This window comes from Schistocerca cancellata, chromosome 9 (genome assembly GCF_023864275.1).
Source record: "Schistocerca cancellata isolate TAMUIC-IGC-003103 chromosome 9, iqSchCanc2.1, whole genome shotgun sequence".
Classification (NCBI taxonomy): domain Eukaryota; kingdom Metazoa; phylum Arthropoda; class Insecta; order Orthoptera; family Acrididae; genus Schistocerca; species Schistocerca cancellata.
The window spans coordinates 521,498,687-521,516,196 of record NC_064634.1 but is presented as its reverse complement, the minus strand read 5'-3'; the positions used below and the strand labels follow the sequence as shown (position 1 = coordinate 521,516,196).

Sequence of the window (17,510 nt, the reverse complement as noted above, 5' to 3'; positions counted from 1 at the left end):
CGTTTGTCGTGCTTGCGCTGTCATATGGACCACGACCCGAGCGGCAGCGAGCGGCAGTCGAGCAAAGTCGGGACAAGTCGGGACGGGGACAGGGACAGGGATAGGAATGGTGCGAATGCACTGCAAACTACGCAGACACCTGGTGTGAGGCGAGGCGAGGCGAGGCGAGGCGAGGCGAGGAAGCCCACATCGCTACCAGTGGGCCCTCCTGCACGACACTGCCGCACCCCGCACAGGCCCTCCGCTGAACACCAGGGACAAGATGCGTCCTCTGCTAGTGTCGAAGGCTGCACGCGCCCAGCGAATGACAGGGGGTGCAACGAGCAGCAGTGCGTCTCACACACGCGGCGGTGCGCCCGCCAATTCGGCCGTCACTCTGCTGGGACGCCGGGCGCGCCTCCCCGCGCCGTCCTCGAGGAACTGGCGGTTGCGGAAGGAAGCGCTTTCGTCAAATGCGGCCGAAAACTAACATTTTGTGTGTTGGGAGAAAAGCCGAAAGAGAATTCTGCCGTGCTCCTACATTAGATAGGCGCCAACGGCCATACCATGATGAATACACCGGTTCTCGTCCGATTACCGAAGTTAAGCAACCTCGGGCCCGGTTAGTACTTGGATGGGTGACCGCCTGGAAAACCCGGGTGCTGTTGGCTCCCTTCCTGTTCTTTTTTTTGTTATGTCGCCAGCCCAATTTTCAAACTACCTTTCTGTTGTGACAAAGATGCTTCCTTAAGCCTTTTAAACTACTGTAATGGTACGAAAATGCAGTAATTAACTCAGTTTGAGGGAGAATGTGCTAACCAAGTTTGCCAAGAAGACTTTGAAAACGACAAAACAGTACGAATCGGCAGGTGATTTCTGAAATACGTCACCGCCTATTGTTGTGTAGGAGTTTAGAGTTCCGAATTTGATTTGTAACCACGAATTTATTCCTTAGTCGTCTCGTCTCGTCTCGTCTCGTCTCGTCCCGCAGACGTTTGTCGTGCTTGCGCTGTCATATGGACCACGACCCGAGCGGCAGCGAGCGGCAGTCGAGCAAAGTCGGGACAAGTCGGGACGGGGACAGGGACAGGGATAGGAATGGTGCGAATGCACTGCAAACTACGCAGACACCTGGTGTGAGGCGAGGCGAGGCGAGGCGAGGCGAGGCGAGGAAGCCCACATCGCTACCAGTGGGCCCTCCTGCACGACACTGCCGCACCCCGCACAGGCCCTCCGCTGAACACCAGGGACAAGATGCGTCCTCTGCTAGTGTCGAAGGCTGCACGCGCCCAGCGAATGACAGGGGGTGCAACGAGCAGCAGTGCGTCTCACACACGCGGCGGTGCGCCCGCCAATTCGGCCGTCACTCTGCTGGGACGCCGGGCGCGCCTCCCCGCGCCGTCCTCGAGGAACTGGCGGTTGCGGAAGGAAGCGCTTTCGTCAAATGCGGCCGAAAACTAACATTTTGTGTGTTGGGAGAAAAGCCGAAAGAGAATTCTGCCGTGCTCCTACATTAGATGAGCGCCAACGGCCATACCATGATGAATACACCGGTTCTCGTCCGATCACCGAAGTTAAGCATCCTCGGGCCCGGCTAGTACTTGGATGGGTGACCGCCTGGAAAACCCGGGTGCTGTTGGCTCCCTTCCTTTTTTTTTTTTTGTTATGTCGCCAGCCCAATTTTCAAACTACATTTCTGTTGTGACAAAGATGCTTCCTTAAGCCTTTTAAACTACTGTAATGGTACGAAAATGCAGTAATTAACTCAGTTTGAGGGAGAATGTGCTAACCAAGTTTGCCAAGAAGACTTTGAAAACGACAAAACAGTACGAATCGGCAGGTGATTTCTGAAATACGTCACCGCCTATTGTTGTGTAGGAGTTTAGAGTTCCGAATTTGATTTGTAACCACGAATTTATTCCTTAGTCGTCTCGTCTCGTCTCGTCTCGTCTCGTCCCGCAGACGTTTGTCGTGCTTGCGCTGTCATATGGACCACGACCCGAGCGGCAGCGAGCGGCAGTCGAGCAAAGTCGGGACAAGTCGGGACGGGGACAGGGACAGGGATAGGAATGGTGCGAATGCACTGCAAACTACGCAGACACCTGGTGTGAGGCGAGGCGAGGCGAGGCGAGGCGAGGCGAGGAAGCCCACATCGCTACCAGTGGGCCCTCCTGCACGACACTGCCGCACCCCGCACAGGCCCTCCGCTGAACACCAGGGACAAGATGCGTCCTCTGCTAGTGTCGAAGGCTGCACGCGCCCAGCGAATGACAGGGGGTGCAACGAGCAGCAGTGCGTCTCACACACGCGGCGGTGCGCCCGCCAATTCGGCCGTCACTCTGCTGGGACGCCGGGCGCGCCTCCCCGCGCCGTCCTCGAGGAACTGGCGGTTGCGGAAGGAAGCGCTTTCGTCAAATGCGGCCGAAAACTAACATTTTGTGTGTTGGGAGAAAAGCCGAACGCGAATTCTGCCGTGCTCCTACATTAGATGAGCGCCAACGGCCATACCATGATGAATACACCGGTTCTCGTCCGATCACCGAAGTTAAGCATCATCGGGCCCGGATAGTACTTGGATGGGTGACCGCCTGGGAAACCCGGGTGCTGTTGGCTCCCTTCCTGTTTTTTTTTTTTTGTTATGTCGCCAGCCCAATTTTCAAACTACCTTTCTGTTGTGACAAAGATGCTTCCTTAAGCCTTTTAAACTACTGTAATGGTACGAAAATGCAGTAATTAACTCAGTTTGAGGGAGAATGTGCTAACCAAGTTTGCCAAGAAGACTTTGAAAACGACAAAACAGTACGAATCGGCAGGTGATTTCTGAAATACGTCACCGCCTATTGTTGTGTAGGAGTTTAGAGTTCCGAATTTGATTTGTAACCACGAATTTATTCCTTAGTCGTCTCGTCTCGTCTCGTCTCGTCTCGTCCCGCAGACGTTTGTCGTGCTTGCGCTGTCATATGGACCACGACCCGAGCGGCAGCGAGCGGCAGTCGAGCAAAGTCGGGACAAGTCGGGACGGGGACAGGGACAGGGATAGGAATGGTGCGAATGCACTGCAAACTACGCAGACACCTGGTGTGAGGCGAGGCGAGGCGAGGCGAGGCGAGGCGAGGAAGCCCACATCGCTACCAGTGGGCCCTCCTGCACGACACTGCCGCACCCCGCACAGGCCCTCCGCTGAACACCAGGGACAAGATGCGTCCTCTGCTAGTGTCGAAGGCTGCACGCGCCCAGCGAATGACAGGGGGTGCAACGAGCAGCAGTGCGTCTCACACACGCGGCGGTGCGCCCGCCAATTCGGCCGTCACTCTGCTGGGACGCCGGGCGCGCCTCCCCGCGCCGTCCTCGAGGAACTGGCGGTTGCGGAAGGAAGCGCTTTCGTCAAATGCGGCCGAAAACTAACATTTTGTGTGTTGGGAGAAAAGCCGAAAGAGAATTCTGCCGTGCTCCTACATTAGATAGGCGCCAACGGCCATACCATGATGAATACACCGGTTCTCGTCCGATCACCGAAGTTAAGCATCCTCGGGCCCGGTTAGTACTTGGATGGGTGACCGCCTGGAAAACCCGGGTGCTGTTGGCTCCCTTCCTGTTCTTTTTTTTGTTATGTCGCCAGCCCAATTTTCAAACTACCTTTCTGTTGTGACAAAGATGCTTCCTTAAGCCTTTTAAACTACTGTAATGGTACGAAAATGCAGTAATTAACTCAGTTTGAGGGAGAATGTGCTAACCAAGTTTGCCAAGAAGACTTTGAAAACGACAAAACAGTACGAATCGGCAGGTGATTTCTGAAATACGTCACCGCCTATTGTTGTGTAGGAGTTTAGAGTTCCGAATTTGATTTGTAACCACGAATTTATTCCTTAGTCGTCTCGTCTCGTCTCGTCTCGTCTCGTCCCGCAGACGTTTGTCGTGCTTGCGCTGTCATATGGACCACGACCCGAGCGGCAGCGAGCGGCAGTCGAGCAAAGTCGGGACAAGTCGGGACGGGGACAGGGACAGGGATAGGAATGGTGCGAATGCACTGCAAACTACGCAGACACCTGGTGTGAGGCGAGGCGAGGCGAGGCGAGGCGAGGCGAGGAAGCCCACATCGCTACCAGTGGGCCCTCCTGCACGACACTGCCGCACCCCGCACAGGCCCTCCGCTGAACACCAGGGACAAGATGCGTCCTCTGCTAGTGTCGAAGGCTGCACGCGCCCAGCGAATGACAGGGGGTGCAACGAGCAGCAGTGCGTCTCACACACGCGGCGGTGCGCCCGCCAATTCGGCCGTCACTCTGCTGGGACGCCGGGCGCGCCTCCCCGCGCCGTCCTCGAGGAACTGGCGGTTGCGGAAGGAAGCGCTTTCGTCAAATGCGGCCGAAAACTAACATTTTGTGTGGTGGGAGATAAGCCGAACGCGAATTCTGCCGTGCTCCTACATTAGATGAGCGCCAGCGGCCATACCATGATGAATACACCGGTTCCCGTCCGATCACCGAAGTTAAGCATCCTCGGGCCCGGCTAGTACTTGGATGGGTGACCGCCTGGAAAACCCGGGTGCTGTTGGCTCCCTTCCTTTTTTTTTTTTTGTTATGTCGCCAGCCCAATTTTCAAACTACATTTCTGTTGTGACAAAGATGCTTCCTTAAGCCTTTTAAACTACTGTAATGGTACGAAAATGCAGTAATTAACTCAGTTTGAGGGAGAATGTGCTAACCAAGTTTGCCAAGAAGACTTTGAAAACGACAAAACAGTACGAATCGGCAGGTGATTTCTGAAATACGTCACCGCCTATTGTTGTGTAGGAGTTTAGAGTTCCGAATTTGATTTGTAACCACGAATTTATTCCTTAGTCGTCTCGTCTCGTCTCGTCTCGTCTCGTCCCGCAGACGTTTGTCGTGCTTGCGCTGTCATATGGACCACGACCCGAGCGGCAGCGAGCGGCAGTCGAGCAAAGTCGGGACAAGTCGGGACGGGGACAGGGACAGGGATAGGAATGGTGCGAATGCACTGCAAACTACGCAGACACCTGGTGTGAGGCGAGGCGAGGCGAGGCGAGGCGAGGCGAGGAAGCCCACATCGCTACCAGTGGGCCCTCCTGCACGACACTGCCGCACCCCGCACAGGCCCTCCGCTGAACACCAGGGACAAGATGCGTCCTCTGCTAGTGTCGAAGGCTGCACGCGCCCAGCGAATGACAGGGGGTGCAACGAGCAGCAGTGCGTCTCACACACGCGGCGGTGCGCCCGCCAATTCGGCCGTCACTCTGCTGGGACGCCGGGCGCGCCTCCCCGCGCCGTCCTCGAGGAACTGGCGGTTGCGGAAGGAAGCGCTTTCGTCAAATGCGGCCGAAAACTAACATTTTGTGTGGTGGGAGATAAGCCGAACGCGAATTCTGCCGTGCTCCTACATTAGATGAGCGCCAACGGCCATACCATGATGAATACACCGGTTCTCGTCCGATCACCGAAGTTAAGCATCATCGGGCCCGGCTAGTACTTGGATGGGTGACCATCTGGGAAACCCGGGTGCTGTTGGCTCCCTTCCTGTTTTTTTTTTTTTGTTATGTCGCCAGCCCAATTTTCAAACTACCTTTCTGTTGTGACAAAGATGCTTCCTTAAGCCTTTTAAACTACTGTAATGGTACGAAAATGCAGTAATTAACTCAGTTTGAGGGAGAATGTGCTAACCAAGTTTGCCAAGAAGACTTTGAAAACGACAAAACAGTACGAATCGGCAGGTGATTTCTGAAATACGTCACCGCCTATTGTTGTGTAGGAGTTTAGAGTTCCGAATTTGATTTGTAACCACGAATTTATTCCTTAGTCGTCTCGTCTCGTCTCGTCTCGTCTCGTCCCGCAGACGTTTGTCGTGCTTGCGCTGTCATATGGACCACGACCCGAGCGGCAGCGAGCGGCAGTCGAGCAAAGTCGGGACAAGTCGGGACGGGGACAGGGACAGGGATAGGAATGGTGCGAATGCACTGCAAACTACGCAGACACCTGGTGTGAGGCGAGGCGAGGCGAGGCGAGGCGAGGCGAGGAAGCCCACATCGCTACCAGTGGGCCCTCCTGCACGACACTGCCGCACCCCGCACAGGCCCTCCGCTGAACACCAGGGACAAGATGCGTCCTCTGCTAGTGTCGAAGGCTGCACGCGCCCAGCGAATGACAGGGGGTGCAACGAGCAGCAGTGCGTCTCACACACGCGGCGGTGCGCCCGCCAATTCGGCCGTCACTCTGCTGGGACGCCGGGCGCGCCTCCCCGCGCCGTCCTCGAGGAACTGGCGGTTGCGGAAGGAAGCGCTTTCGTCAAATGCGGCCGAAAACTAACATTTTGTGTGGTGGGAGATAAGCCGAACGCGAATTCTGCCGTGCTCCTACATTAGATGAGCGCCAGCGGCCATACCATGATGAATACACCGGTTCCCGTCCGATCACCGAAGTTAAGCATCCTCGGGCCCGGCTAGTACTTGGATGGGTGACCGCCTGGAAAACCCGGGTGCTGTTGGCTCCCTTCCTTTTTTTTTTTTGTTATGTCGCCAGCCCAATTTTCAAACTACATTTCTGTTGTGACAAAGATGCTTCCTTAAGCCTTTTAAACTACTGTAATGGTACGAAAATGCAGTAATTAACTCAGTTTGAGGGAGAATGTGCTAACCAAGTTTGCCAAGAAGACTTTGAAAACGACAAAACAGTACGAATCGGCAGGTGATTTCTGAAATACGTCACCGCCTATTGTTGTGTAGGAGTTTAGAGTTCCGAATTTGATTTGTAACCACGAATTTATTCCTTAGTCGTCTCGTCTCGTCTCGTCTCGTCTCGTCCCGCAGACGTTTGTCGTGCTTGCGCTGTCATATTGACCACGACCCGAGCGGCAGCGAGCGGCAGTCGAGCAAAGTCGGGACAAGTCGGGACGGGGACAGGGACAGGGATAGGAATGGTGCGAATGCACTGCAAACTACGCAGACACCTGGTGTGAGGCGAGGCGAGGCGAGGCGAGGCGAGGCGAGGAAGCCCACATCGCTACCAGTGGGCCCTCCTGCACGACACTGCCGCACCCCGCACAGGCCCTCCGCTGAACACCAGGGACAAGATGCGTCCTCTGCTAGTGTCGAAGGCTGCACGCGCCCAGCGAATGACAGGGGGTGCAACGAGCAGCAGTGCGTCTCACACACGCGGCGGTGCGCCCGCCAATTCGGCCGTCACTCTGCTGGGACGCCGGGCGCGCCTCCCCGCGCCGTCCTCGAGGAACTGGCGGTTGCGGAAGGAAGCGCTTTCGTCAAATGCGGCCGAAAACTAACATTTTGTGTGGTGGGAGATAAGCCGAACGCGAATTCTGCCGTGCTCCTACATTAGATGAGCGCCAACGGCCATACCATGATGAATACACCGGTTCTCGTCCGATCACCGAAGTTAAGCATCATCGGGCCCGGCTAGTACTTGGATGGGTGACCATCTGGGAAACCCGGGTGCTGTTGGCTCCCTTCCTGTTTTTTTTTTTTTGTTATGTCGCCAGCCCAATTTTCAAACTACCTTTCTGTTGTGACAAAGATGCTTCCTTAAGCCTTTTAAACTACTGTAATGGTACGAAAATGCAGTAATTAACTCAGTTTGAGGGAGAATGTGCTAACCAAGTTTGCCAAGAAGACTTTGAAAACGACAAAACAGTACGAATCGGCAGGTGATTTCTGAAATACGTCACCGCCTATTGTTGTGTAGGAGTTTAGAGTTCCGAATTTGATTTGTAACCACGAATTTATTCCTTAGTCGTCTCGTCTCGTCTCGTCTCGTCTCGTCCCGCAGACGTTTGTCGTGCTTGCGCTGTCATATGGACCACGACCCGAGCGGCAGCGAGCGGCAGTCGAGCAAAGTCGGGACAAGTCGGGACGGGGACAGGGACAGGGATAGGAATGGTGCGAATGCACTGCAAACTACGCAGACACCTGGTGTGAGGCGAGGCGAGGCGAGGCGAGGCGAGGCGAGGAAGCCCACATCGCTACCAGTGGGCCCTCCTGCACGACACTGCCGCACCCCGCACAGGCCCTCCGCTGAACACCAGGGACAAGATGCGTCCTCTGCTAGTGTCGAAGGCTGCACGCGCCCAGCGAATGACAGGGGGTGCAACGAGCAGCAGTGCGTCTCACACACGCGGCGGTGCGCCCGCCAATTCGGCCGTCACTCTGCTGGGACGCCGGGCGCGCCTCCCCGCGCCGTCCTCGAGGAACTGGCGGTTGCGGAAGGAAGCGCTTTCGTCAAATGCGGCCGAAAACTAACATTTTGTGTGGTGGGAGATAAGCCGAACGCGAATTCTGCCGTGCTCCTACATTAGATGAGCGCCAACGGCCATACCATGATGAATACACCGGTTCTCGTCCGATCACCGAAGTTAAGCATCATCGGGCCCGGCTAGTACTTGGATGGGTGACCATCTGGGAAACCCGGGTGCTGTTGGCTCCCTTCCTGTTTTTTTTTTTTTGTTATGTCGCCAGCCCAATTTTCAAACTACCTTTCTGTTGTGACAAAGATGCTTCCTTAAGCCTTTTAAACTACTGTAATGGTACGAAAATGCAGTAATTAACTCAGTTTGAGGGAGAATGTGCTAACCAAGTTTGCCAAGAAGACTTTGAAAACGACAAAACAGTACGAATCGGCAGGTGATTTCTGAAATACGTCACCGCCTATTGTTGTGTAGGAGTTTAGAGTTCCGAATTTGATTTGTAACCACGAATTTATTCCTTAGTCGTCTCGTCTCGTCTCGTCTCGTCTCGTCCCGCAGACGTTTGTCGTGCTTGCGCTGTCATATGGACCACGACCCGAGCGGCAGCGAGCGGCAGTCGAGCAAAGTCGGGACAAGTCGGGACGGGGACAGGGACAGGGATAGGAATGGTGCGAATGCACTGCAAACTACGCAGACACCTGGTGTGAGGCGAGGCGAGGCGAGGCGAGGCGAGGCGAGGAAGCCCACATCGCTACCAGTGGGCCCTCCTGCACGACACTGCCGCACCCCGCACAGGCCCTCCGCTGAACACCAGGGACAAGATGCGTCCTCTGCTAGTGTCGAAGGCTGCACGCGCCCAGCGAATGACAGGGGGTGCAACGAGCAGCAGTGCGTCTCACACACGCGGCGGTGCGCCCGCCAATTCGGCCGTCACTCTGCTGGGACGCCGGGCGCGCCTCCCCGCGCCGTCCTCGAGGAACTGGCGGTTGCGGAAGGAAGCGCTTTCGTCAAATGCGGCCGAAAACTAACATTTTGTGTGGTGGGAGATAAGCCGAACGCGAATTCTGCCGTGCTCCTACATTAGATGAGCGCCAGCGGCCATACCATGATGAATACACCGGTTCCCGTCCGATCACCGAAGTTAAGCATCCTCGGGCCCGGCTAGTACTTGGATGGGTGACCGCCAGGAAAACCCGGGTGCTGTTGGCTCCCTTCCTTTTTTTTTTTTTTGTTATGTCGCCAGCCCAATTTTCAAACTACATTTCTGTTGTGACAAAGATGCTTCCTTAAGCCTTTTAAACTACTGTAATGGTACGAAAATGCAGTAATTAACTCAGTTTGAGGGAGAATGTGCTAACCAAGTTTGCCAAGAAGACTTTGAAAACGACAAAACAGTACGAATCGGCAGGTGATTTCTGAAATACGTCACCGCCTATTGTTGTGTAGGAGTTTAGAGTTCCGAATTTGATTTGTAACCACGAATTTATTCCTTAGTCGTCTCGTCTCGTCTCGTCTCGTCTCGTCCCGCAGACGTTTGTCGTGCTTGCGCTGTCATATGGACCACGACCCGAGCGGCAGCGAGCGGCAGTCGAGCAAAGTCGGGACAAGTCGGGACGGGGACAGGGACAGGGATAGGAATGGTGCGAATGCACTGCAAACTACGCAGACACCTGGTGTGAGGCGAGGCGAGGCGAGGCGAGGCGAGGCGAGGAAGCCCACATCGCTACCAGTGGGCCCTCCTGCACGACACTGCCGCACCCCGCACAGGCCCTCCGCTGAACACCATGGACAAGATGCGTCCTCTGCTAGTGTCGAAGGCTGCACGCGCCCAGCGAATGACAGGGGGTGCAACGAGCAGCAGTGCGTCTCACACACGCGGCGGTGCGCCCGCCAATTCGGCCGTCACTCTGCTGGGACGCCGGGCGCGCCTCCCCGCGCCGTCCTCGAGGAACTGGCGGTTGCGGAAGGAAGCGCTTTCGTCAAATGCGGCCGAAAACTAACATTTTGTGTGGTGGGAGATAAGCCGAACGCGAATTCTGCCGTGCTCCTACATTAGATGAGCGCCAACGGCCATACCATGATGAATACACCGGTTCTCGTCCGATCACCGAAGTTAAGCATCATCGGGCCCGGCTAGTACTTGGATGGGTGACCGCCTGGGAAACCCGGGTGCTGTTGGCTCCCTTCCTGTTTTTTTTTTTTTGTTATGTCGCCAGCCCAATTTTCAAACTACCTTTCTGTTGTGACAAAGATGCTTCCTTAAGCCTTTTAAACTACTGTAATGGTACGAAAATGCAGTAATTAACTCAGTTTGAGGGAGAATGTGCTAACCAAGTTTGCCAAGAAGACTTTGAAAACGACAAAACAGTACGAATCGGCAGGTGATTTCTGAAATACGTCACCGCCTATTGTTGTGTAGGAGTTTAGAGTTCCGAATTTGATTTGTAACCACGAATTTATTCCTTAGTCGTCTCGTCTCGTCTCGTCTCGTCTCGTCCCGCAGACGTTTGTCGTGCTTGCGCTGTCATATGGACCACGACCCGAGCGGCAGCGAGCGGCAGTCGAGCAAAGTCGGGACAAGTCGGGACGGGGACAGGGACAGGGATAGGAATGGTGCGAATGCACTGCAAACTACGCAGACACCTGGTGTGAGGCGAGGCGAGGCGAGGCGAGGCGAGGCGAGGAAGCCCACATCGCTACCAGTGGGCCCTCCTGCACGACACTGCCGCACCCCGCACAGGCCCTCCGCTGAACACCAGGGACAAGATGCGTCCTCTGCTAGTGTCGAAGGCTGCACGCGCCCAGCGAATGACAGGGGGTGCAACGAGCAGCAGTGCGTCTCACACACGCGGCGGTGCGCCCGCCAATTCGGCCGTCACTCTGCTGGGACGCCGGGCGCGCCTCCCCGCGCCGTCCTCGAGGAACTGGCGGTTGCGGAAGGAAGCGCTTTCGTCAAATGCGGCCGAAAACTAACATTTTGTGTGGTGGGAGATAAGCCGAACGCGAATTCTGCCGTGCTCCTACATTAGATGAGCGCCAACGGCCATACCATGATGAATACACCGGTTCTCGTCCGATCACCGAAGTTAAGCATCATCGGGCCCGGCTAGTACTTGGATGGGTGACCATCTGGGAAACCCGGGTGCTGTTGGCTCCCTTCCTGTTTTTTTTTTTTTGTTATGTCGCCAGCCCAATTTTCAAACTACCTTTCTGTTGTGACAAAGATGCTTCCTTAAGCCTTTTAAACTACTGTAATGGTACGAAAATGCAGTAATTAACTCAGTTTGAGGGAGAATGTGCTAACCAAGTTTGCCAAGAAGACTTTGAAAACGACAAAACAGTACGAATCGGCAGGTGATTTCTGAAATACGTCACCGCCTATTGTTGTGTAGGAGTTTAGAGTTCCGAATTTGATTTGTAACCACGAATTTATTCCTTAGTCGTCTCGTCTCGTCTCGTCTCGTCTCGTCCCGCAGACGTTTGTCGTGCTTGCGCTGTCATATGGACCACGACCCGAGCGGCAGCGAGCGGCAGTCGAGCAAAGTCGGGACAAGTCGGGACGGGGACAGGGACAGGGATAGGAATGGTGCGAATGCACTGCAAACTACGCAGACACCTGGTGTGAGGCGAGGCGAGGCGAGGCGAGGCGAGGCGAGGAAGCCCACATCGCTACCAGTGGGCCCTCCTGCACGACACTGCCGCACCCCGCACAGGCCCTCCGCTGAACACCAGGGACAAGATGCGTCCTCTGCTAGTGTCGAAGGCTGCACGCGCCCAGCGAATGACAGGGGGTGCAACGAGCAGCAGTGCGTCTCACACACGCGGCGGTGCGCCCGCCAATTCGGCCGTCACTCTGCTGGGACGCCGGGCGCGCCTCCCCGCGCCGTCCTCGAGGAACTGGCGGTTGCGGAAGGAAGCGCTTTCGTCAAATGCGGCCGAAAACTAACATTTTGTGTGGTGGGAGATAAGCCGAACGCGAATTCTGCCGTGCTCCTACATTAGATGAGCGCCAGCGGCCATACCATGATGAATACACCGGTTCCCGTCCGATCACCGAAGTTAAGCATCCTCGGGCCCGGTTAGTACTTGGATGGGTGACCGCCTGGAAAACCCGGGTGCTGTTGGCTCCCTTCCTGTTCTTTTTTTTGTTATGTCGCCAGCCCAATTTTCAAACTACCTTTCTGTTGTGACAAAGATGCTTCCTTAAGCCTTTTAAACTACTGTAATGGTACGAAAATGCAGTAATTAACTCAGTTTGAGGGAGAATGTGCTAACCAAGTTTGCCAAGAAGACTTTGAAAACGACAAAACAGTACGAATCGGCAGGTGATTTCTGAAATACGTCACCGCCTATTGTTGTGTAGGAGTTTAGAGTTCCGAATTTGATTTGTAACCACGAATTTATTCCTTAGTCGTCTCGTCTCGTCTCGTCTCGTCTCGTCCCGCAGACGTTTGTCGTGCTTGCGCTGTCATATGGACCACGACCCGAGCGGCAGCGAGCGGCAGTCGAGCAAAGTCGGGACAAGTCGGGACGGGGACAGGGACAGGGATAGGAATGGTGCGAATGCACTGCAAACTACGCAGACACCTGGTGTGAGGCGAGGCGAGGCGAGGCGAGGCGAGGCGAGGAAGCCCACATCGCTACCAGTGGGCCCTCCTGCACGACACTGCCGCACCCCGCACAGGCCCTCCGCTGAACACCAGGGACAAGATGCGTCCTCTGCTAGTGTCGAAGGCTGCACGCGCCCAGCGAATGACAGGGGGTGCAACGAGCAGCAGTGCGTCTCACACACGCGGCGGTGCGCCCGCCAATTCGGCCGTCACTCTGCTGGGACGCCGGGCGCGCCTCCCCGCGCCGTCCTCGAGGAACTGGCGGTTGCGGAAGGAAGCGCTTTCGTCAAATGCGGCCGAAAACTAACATTTTGTGTGGTGGGAGATAAGCCGAACGCGAATTCTGCCGTGCTCCTACATTAGATGAGCGCCAGCGGCCATACCATGATGAATACACCGGTTCCCGTCCGATCACCGAAGTTAAGCATCCTCGGGCCCGGCTAGTACTTGGATGGGTGACCGCCTGGAAAACCCGGGTGCTGTTGGCTCCCTTCCTTTTTTTTTTTTTTTGTTATGTCGCCAGCCCAATTTTCAAACTACATTTCTGTTGTGACAAAGATGCTTCCTTAAGCCTTTTAAACTACTGTAATGGTACGAAAATGCAGTAATTAACTCAGTTTGAGGGAGAATGTGCTAACCAAGTTTGCCAAGAAGACTTTGAAAACGACAAAACAGTACGAATCGGCAGGTGATTTCTGAAATACGTCACCGCCTATTGTTGTGTAGGAGTTTAGAGTTCCGAATTTGATTTGTAACCACGAATTTATTCCTTAGTCGTCTCGTCTCGTCTCGTCTCGTCTCGTCCCGCAGACGTTTGTCGTGCTTGCGCTGTCATATGGACCACGACCCGAGCGGCAGCGAGCGGCAGTCGAGCAAAGTCGGGACAAGTCGGGACGGGGACAGGGACAGGGATAGGAATGGTGCGAATGCACTGCAAACTACGCAGACACCTGGTGTGAGGCGAGGCGAGGCGAGGCGAGGCGAGGCGAGGAAGCCCACATCGCTACCAGTGGGCCCTCCTGCACGACACTGCCGCACCCCGCACAGGCCCTCCGCTGAACACCAGGGACAAGATGCGTCCTCTGCTAGTGTCGAAGGCTGCACGCGCCCAGCGAATGACAGGGGGTGCAACGAGCAGCAGTGCGTCTCACACACGCGGCGGTGCGCCCGCCAATTCGGCCGTCACTCTGCTGGGACGCCGGGCGCGCCTCCCCGCGCCGTCCTCGAGGAACTGGCGGTTGCGGAAGGAAGCGCTTTCGTCAAATGCGGCCGAAAACTAACATTTTGTGTGGTGGGAGATAAGCCGAACGCGAATTCTGCCGTGCTCCTACATTAGATGAGCGCCAACGGCCATACCATGATGAATACACCGGTTCTCGTCCGATCACCGAAGTTAAGCATCATCGGGCCCGGCTAGTACTTGGATGGGTGACCGCCTGGGAAACCCGGGTGCTGTTGGCTCCCTTCCTGTTTTTTTTTTTTTTGTTATGTCGCCAGCCCAATTTTCAAACTACCTTTCTGTTGTGACAAAGATGCTTCCTTAAGCCTTTTAAACTACTGTAATGGTACGAAAATGCAGTAATTAACTCAGTTTGAGGGAGAATGTGCTAACCAAGTTTGCCAAGAAGACTTTGAAAACGACAAAACAGTACGAATCGGCAGGTGATTTCTGAAATACGTCACCGCCTATTGTTGTGTAGGAGTTTAGAGTTCCGAATTTGATTTGTAACCACGAATTTATTCCTTAGTCGTCTCGTCTCGTCTCGTCTCGTCTCGTCCCGCAGACGTTTGTCGTGCTTGCGCTGTCATATGGACCACGACCCGAGCGGCAGCGAGCGGCAGTCGAGCAAAGTCGGGACAAGTCGGGACGGGGACAGGGACAGGGATAGGAATGGTGCGAATGCACTGCAAACTACGCAGACACCTGGTGTGAGGCGAGGCGAGGCGAGGCGAGGCGAGGCGAGGAAGCCCACATCGCTACCAGTGGGCCCTCCTGCACGACACTGCCGCACCCCGCACAGGCCCTCCGCTGAACACCAGGGACAAGATGCGTCCTCTGCTAGTGTCGAAGGCTGCACGCGCCCAGCGAATGACAGGGGGTGCAACGAGCAGCAGTGCGTCTCACACACGCGGCGGTGCGCCCGCCAATTCGGCCGTCACTCTGCTGGGACGCCGGGCGCGCCTCCCCGCGCCGTCCTCGAGGAACTGGCGGTTGCGGAAGGAAGCGCTTTCGTCAAATGCGGCCGAAAACTAACATTTTGTGTGGTGGGAGATAAGCCGAACGCGAATTCTGCCGTGCTCCTACATTAGATGAGCGCCAGCGGCCATACCATGATGAATACACCGGTTCCCGTCCGATCACCGAAGTTAAGCATCCTCGGGCCCGGCTAGTACTTGGATGGGTGACCGCCTGGAAAACCCGGGTGCTGTTGGCTCCCTTCCTTTTTTTTTTTTTGTTATGTCGCCAGCCCAATTTTCAAACTACATTTCTGTTGTGACAAAGATGCTTCCTTAAGCCTTTTAAACTACTGTAATGGTACGAAAATGCAGTAATTAACTCAGTTTGAGGGAGAATGTGCTAACCAAGTTTGCCAAGAAGACTTTGAAAACGACAAAACAGTACGAATCGGCAGGTGATTTCTGAAATACGTCACCGCCTATTGTTGTGTAGGAGTTTAGAGTTCCGAATTTGATTTGTAACCACGAATTTATTCCTTAGTCGTCTCGTCTCGTCTCGTCTCGTCCCGCAGACGTTTGTCGTGCTTGCGCTGTCATATGGACCACGACCCGAGCGGCAGCGAGCGGCAGTCGAGCAAAGTCGGGACAAGTCGGGACGGGGACAGGGACAGGGATAGGAATGGTGCGAATGCACTGCAAACTACGCAGACACCTGGTGTGAGGCGAGGCGAGGCGAGGCGAGGCGAGGCGAGGAAGCCCACATCGCTACCAGTGGGCCCTCCTGCACGACACTGCCGCACCCCGCACAGGCCCTCCGCTGAACACCAGGGACAAGATGCGTCCTCTGCTAGTGTCGAAGGCTGCACGCGCCCAGCGAATGACAGGGGGTGCAACGAGCAGCAGTGCGTCTCACACACGCGGCGGTGCGCCCGCCAATTCGGCCGTCACTCTGCTGGGACGCCGGGCGCGCCTCCCCGCGCCGTCCTCGAGGAACTGGCGGTTGCGGAAGGAAGCGCTTTCGTCAAATGCGGCCGAAAACTAACATTTTGTGTGGTGGGAGATAAGCCGAACGCGAATTCTGCCGTGCTCCTACATTAGATGAGCGCCAGCGGCCATACCATGATGAATACACCGGTTCCCGTCCGATCACCGAAGTTAAGCATCCTCGGGCCCGGCTAGTACTTGGATGGGTGACCGCCTGGAAAACCCGGGTGCTGTTGGCTCCCTTCCTTTTTTTTTTTTTGTTATGTCGCCAGCCCAATTTTCAAACTACATTTCTGTTGTGACAAAGATGCTTCCTTAAGCCTTTTAAACTACTGTAATGGTACGAAAATGCAGTAATTAACTCAGTTTGAGGGAGAATGTGCTAACCAAGTTTGCCAAGAAGACTTTGAAAACGACAAAACAGTACGAATCGGCAGGTGATTTCTGAAATACGTCACCGCCTATTGTTGTGTAGGAGTTTAGAGTTCCGAATTTGATTTGTAACCACGAATTTATTCCTTAGTCGTCTCGTCTCGTCTCGTCTCGTCCCGCAGACGTTTGTCGTGCTTGCGCTGTCATATGGACCACGACCCGAGCGGCAGCGAGCGGCAGTCGAGCAAAGTCGGGACAAGTCGGGACGGGGACAGGGACAGGGATAGGAATGGTGCGAATGCACTGCAAACTACGCAGACACCTGGTGTGATGCGAGGCGAGGCGAGGCGAGGCGAGGCGAGGAAGCCCACATCGCTACCAGTGGGCCCTCCTGCACGACACTGCCGCACCCCGCACAGGCCCTCCGCTGAACACCAGGGACAAGATGCGTCCTCTGCTAGTGTCGAAGGCTGCACGCGCCCAGCGAATGACAGGGGGTGCAACGAGCAGCAGTGCGTCTCACACACGCGGCGGTGCGCCCGCCAATTCGGCCGTCACTCTGCTGGGACGCCGGGCGCGCCTCCCCGCGCCGTCCTCGAGGAACTGGCGGTTGCGGAAGGAAGCGCTTTCGTCAAATGCGGCCGAAAACTAACATTTTGTGTGGTGGGAGATAAGCCGAACGCGAATTCTGCCGTGCTCCTACATTAGATGAGCGCCAACGGCCATACCATGATGAATACACCGGTTCTCGTCCGATCACCGAAGTTAAGCATCATCGGGCCCGGCTAGTACTTGGATGGGTGACCGCCTGGGAAACCCGGGTGCTGTTGGCTCCCTTCCTGTTTTTTTTTTTTTTGTTATGTCGCCAGCCCAATTTTCAAACTACCTTTCTGTTGTGACAAAGATGCTTCCTTAAGCCTTTTAAACTACTGTAATGGTACGAAAATGCAGTAATTAACTCAGTTTGAGGGAGAATGTGCTAACCAAGTTTGCCAAGAAGACTTTGAAAACGACAAAACAGTACGAATCGGCAGGTGATTTCTGAAATACGTCACCGCCTATTGTTGTGTAGGAGTTTAGAGTTCCGAATTTGATTTGTAACCACGAATTTATTCCTTAGTCGTCTCGTCTCGTCTCGTCTCGTCTCGTCCCGCAGACGTTTGTCGTGCTTGCGCTGTC

General features: G+C 55.2%; 18 non-coding genes across 18 annotated transcripts; all 18 read left to right on the top strand.

Moving 5' to 3' along the window:
• Positions 1-531: 531 nt before the first annotated feature.
• On the top strand, positions 532-650 carry LOC126102089 (5S ribosomal RNA). The gene has a single exon (XR_007522780.1). It is a non-coding gene; the product is annotated as a 5S ribosomal RNA (ribosomal RNA).
• An 852-nt stretch (positions 651-1,502) lies between these two features.
• On the top strand, positions 1,503-1,621 carry LOC126101969 (5S ribosomal RNA). Its single transcript, XR_007522672.1, has one exon. It is a non-coding gene; the product is annotated as a 5S ribosomal RNA (ribosomal RNA).
• An 852-nt stretch (positions 1,622-2,473) lies between these two features.
• Positions 2,474-2,592, top strand: LOC126102712 (5S ribosomal RNA). Its single transcript, XR_007522992.1, has one exon. It is a non-coding gene; the product is annotated as a 5S ribosomal RNA (ribosomal RNA).
• Positions 2,593-3,446: 854 nt separating this feature from the next.
• LOC126101933 (5S ribosomal RNA) lies at positions 3,447-3,565 on the top strand. Its single transcript, XR_007522638.1, has one exon. It is a non-coding gene; the product is annotated as a 5S ribosomal RNA (ribosomal RNA).
• Positions 3,566-4,417: 852 nt separating this feature from the next.
• LOC126101956 (5S ribosomal RNA) lies at positions 4,418-4,536 on the top strand. The gene has a single exon (XR_007522659.1). It is a non-coding gene; the product is annotated as a 5S ribosomal RNA (ribosomal RNA).
• An 852-nt stretch (positions 4,537-5,388) lies between these two features.
• On the top strand, positions 5,389-5,507 carry LOC126102793 (5S ribosomal RNA). The gene has a single exon (XR_007523065.1). It is a non-coding gene; the product is annotated as a 5S ribosomal RNA (ribosomal RNA).
• Positions 5,508-6,361: 854 nt separating this feature from the next.
• Positions 6,362-6,480, top strand: LOC126101955 (5S ribosomal RNA). Its single transcript, XR_007522658.1, has one exon. It is a non-coding gene; the product is annotated as a 5S ribosomal RNA (ribosomal RNA).
• Positions 6,481-7,331: 851 nt separating this feature from the next.
• Positions 7,332-7,450, top strand: LOC126102792 (5S ribosomal RNA). The gene has a single exon (XR_007523064.1). It is a non-coding gene; the product is annotated as a 5S ribosomal RNA (ribosomal RNA).
• Positions 7,451-8,304: 854 nt separating this feature from the next.
• LOC126102791 (5S ribosomal RNA) lies at positions 8,305-8,423 on the top strand. The gene has a single exon (XR_007523063.1). It is a non-coding gene; the product is annotated as a 5S ribosomal RNA (ribosomal RNA).
• Positions 8,424-9,277: 854 nt separating this feature from the next.
• LOC126102016 (5S ribosomal RNA) lies at positions 9,278-9,396 on the top strand. Its single transcript, XR_007522715.1, has one exon. It is a non-coding gene; the product is annotated as a 5S ribosomal RNA (ribosomal RNA).
• An 853-nt stretch (positions 9,397-10,249) lies between these two features.
• LOC126102637 (5S ribosomal RNA) lies at positions 10,250-10,368 on the top strand. Its single transcript, XR_007522923.1, has one exon. It is a non-coding gene; the product is annotated as a 5S ribosomal RNA (ribosomal RNA).
• An 854-nt stretch (positions 10,369-11,222) lies between these two features.
• On the top strand, positions 11,223-11,341 carry LOC126102790 (5S ribosomal RNA). The gene has a single exon (XR_007523062.1). It is a non-coding gene; the product is annotated as a 5S ribosomal RNA (ribosomal RNA).
• An 854-nt stretch (positions 11,342-12,195) lies between these two features.
• LOC126101929 (5S ribosomal RNA) lies at positions 12,196-12,314 on the top strand. Its single transcript, XR_007522635.1, has one exon. It is a non-coding gene; the product is annotated as a 5S ribosomal RNA (ribosomal RNA).
• Positions 12,315-13,166: 852 nt separating this feature from the next.
• LOC126101953 (5S ribosomal RNA) lies at positions 13,167-13,285 on the top strand. The gene has a single exon (XR_007522657.1). It is a non-coding gene; the product is annotated as a 5S ribosomal RNA (ribosomal RNA).
• An 854-nt stretch (positions 13,286-14,139) lies between these two features.
• LOC126102636 (5S ribosomal RNA) lies at positions 14,140-14,258 on the top strand. Its single transcript, XR_007522922.1, has one exon. It is a non-coding gene; the product is annotated as a 5S ribosomal RNA (ribosomal RNA).
• An 855-nt stretch (positions 14,259-15,113) lies between these two features.
• LOC126101952 (5S ribosomal RNA) lies at positions 15,114-15,232 on the top strand. Its single transcript, XR_007522656.1, has one exon. It is a non-coding gene; the product is annotated as a 5S ribosomal RNA (ribosomal RNA).
• Positions 15,233-16,079: 847 nt separating this feature from the next.
• LOC126101951 (5S ribosomal RNA) lies at positions 16,080-16,198 on the top strand. Its single transcript, XR_007522655.1, has one exon. It is a non-coding gene; the product is annotated as a 5S ribosomal RNA (ribosomal RNA).
• An 847-nt stretch (positions 16,199-17,045) lies between these two features.
• On the top strand, positions 17,046-17,164 carry LOC126102635 (5S ribosomal RNA). Its single transcript, XR_007522920.1, has one exon. It is a non-coding gene; the product is annotated as a 5S ribosomal RNA (ribosomal RNA).
• Positions 17,165-17,510: the final 346 nt, after the last annotated feature.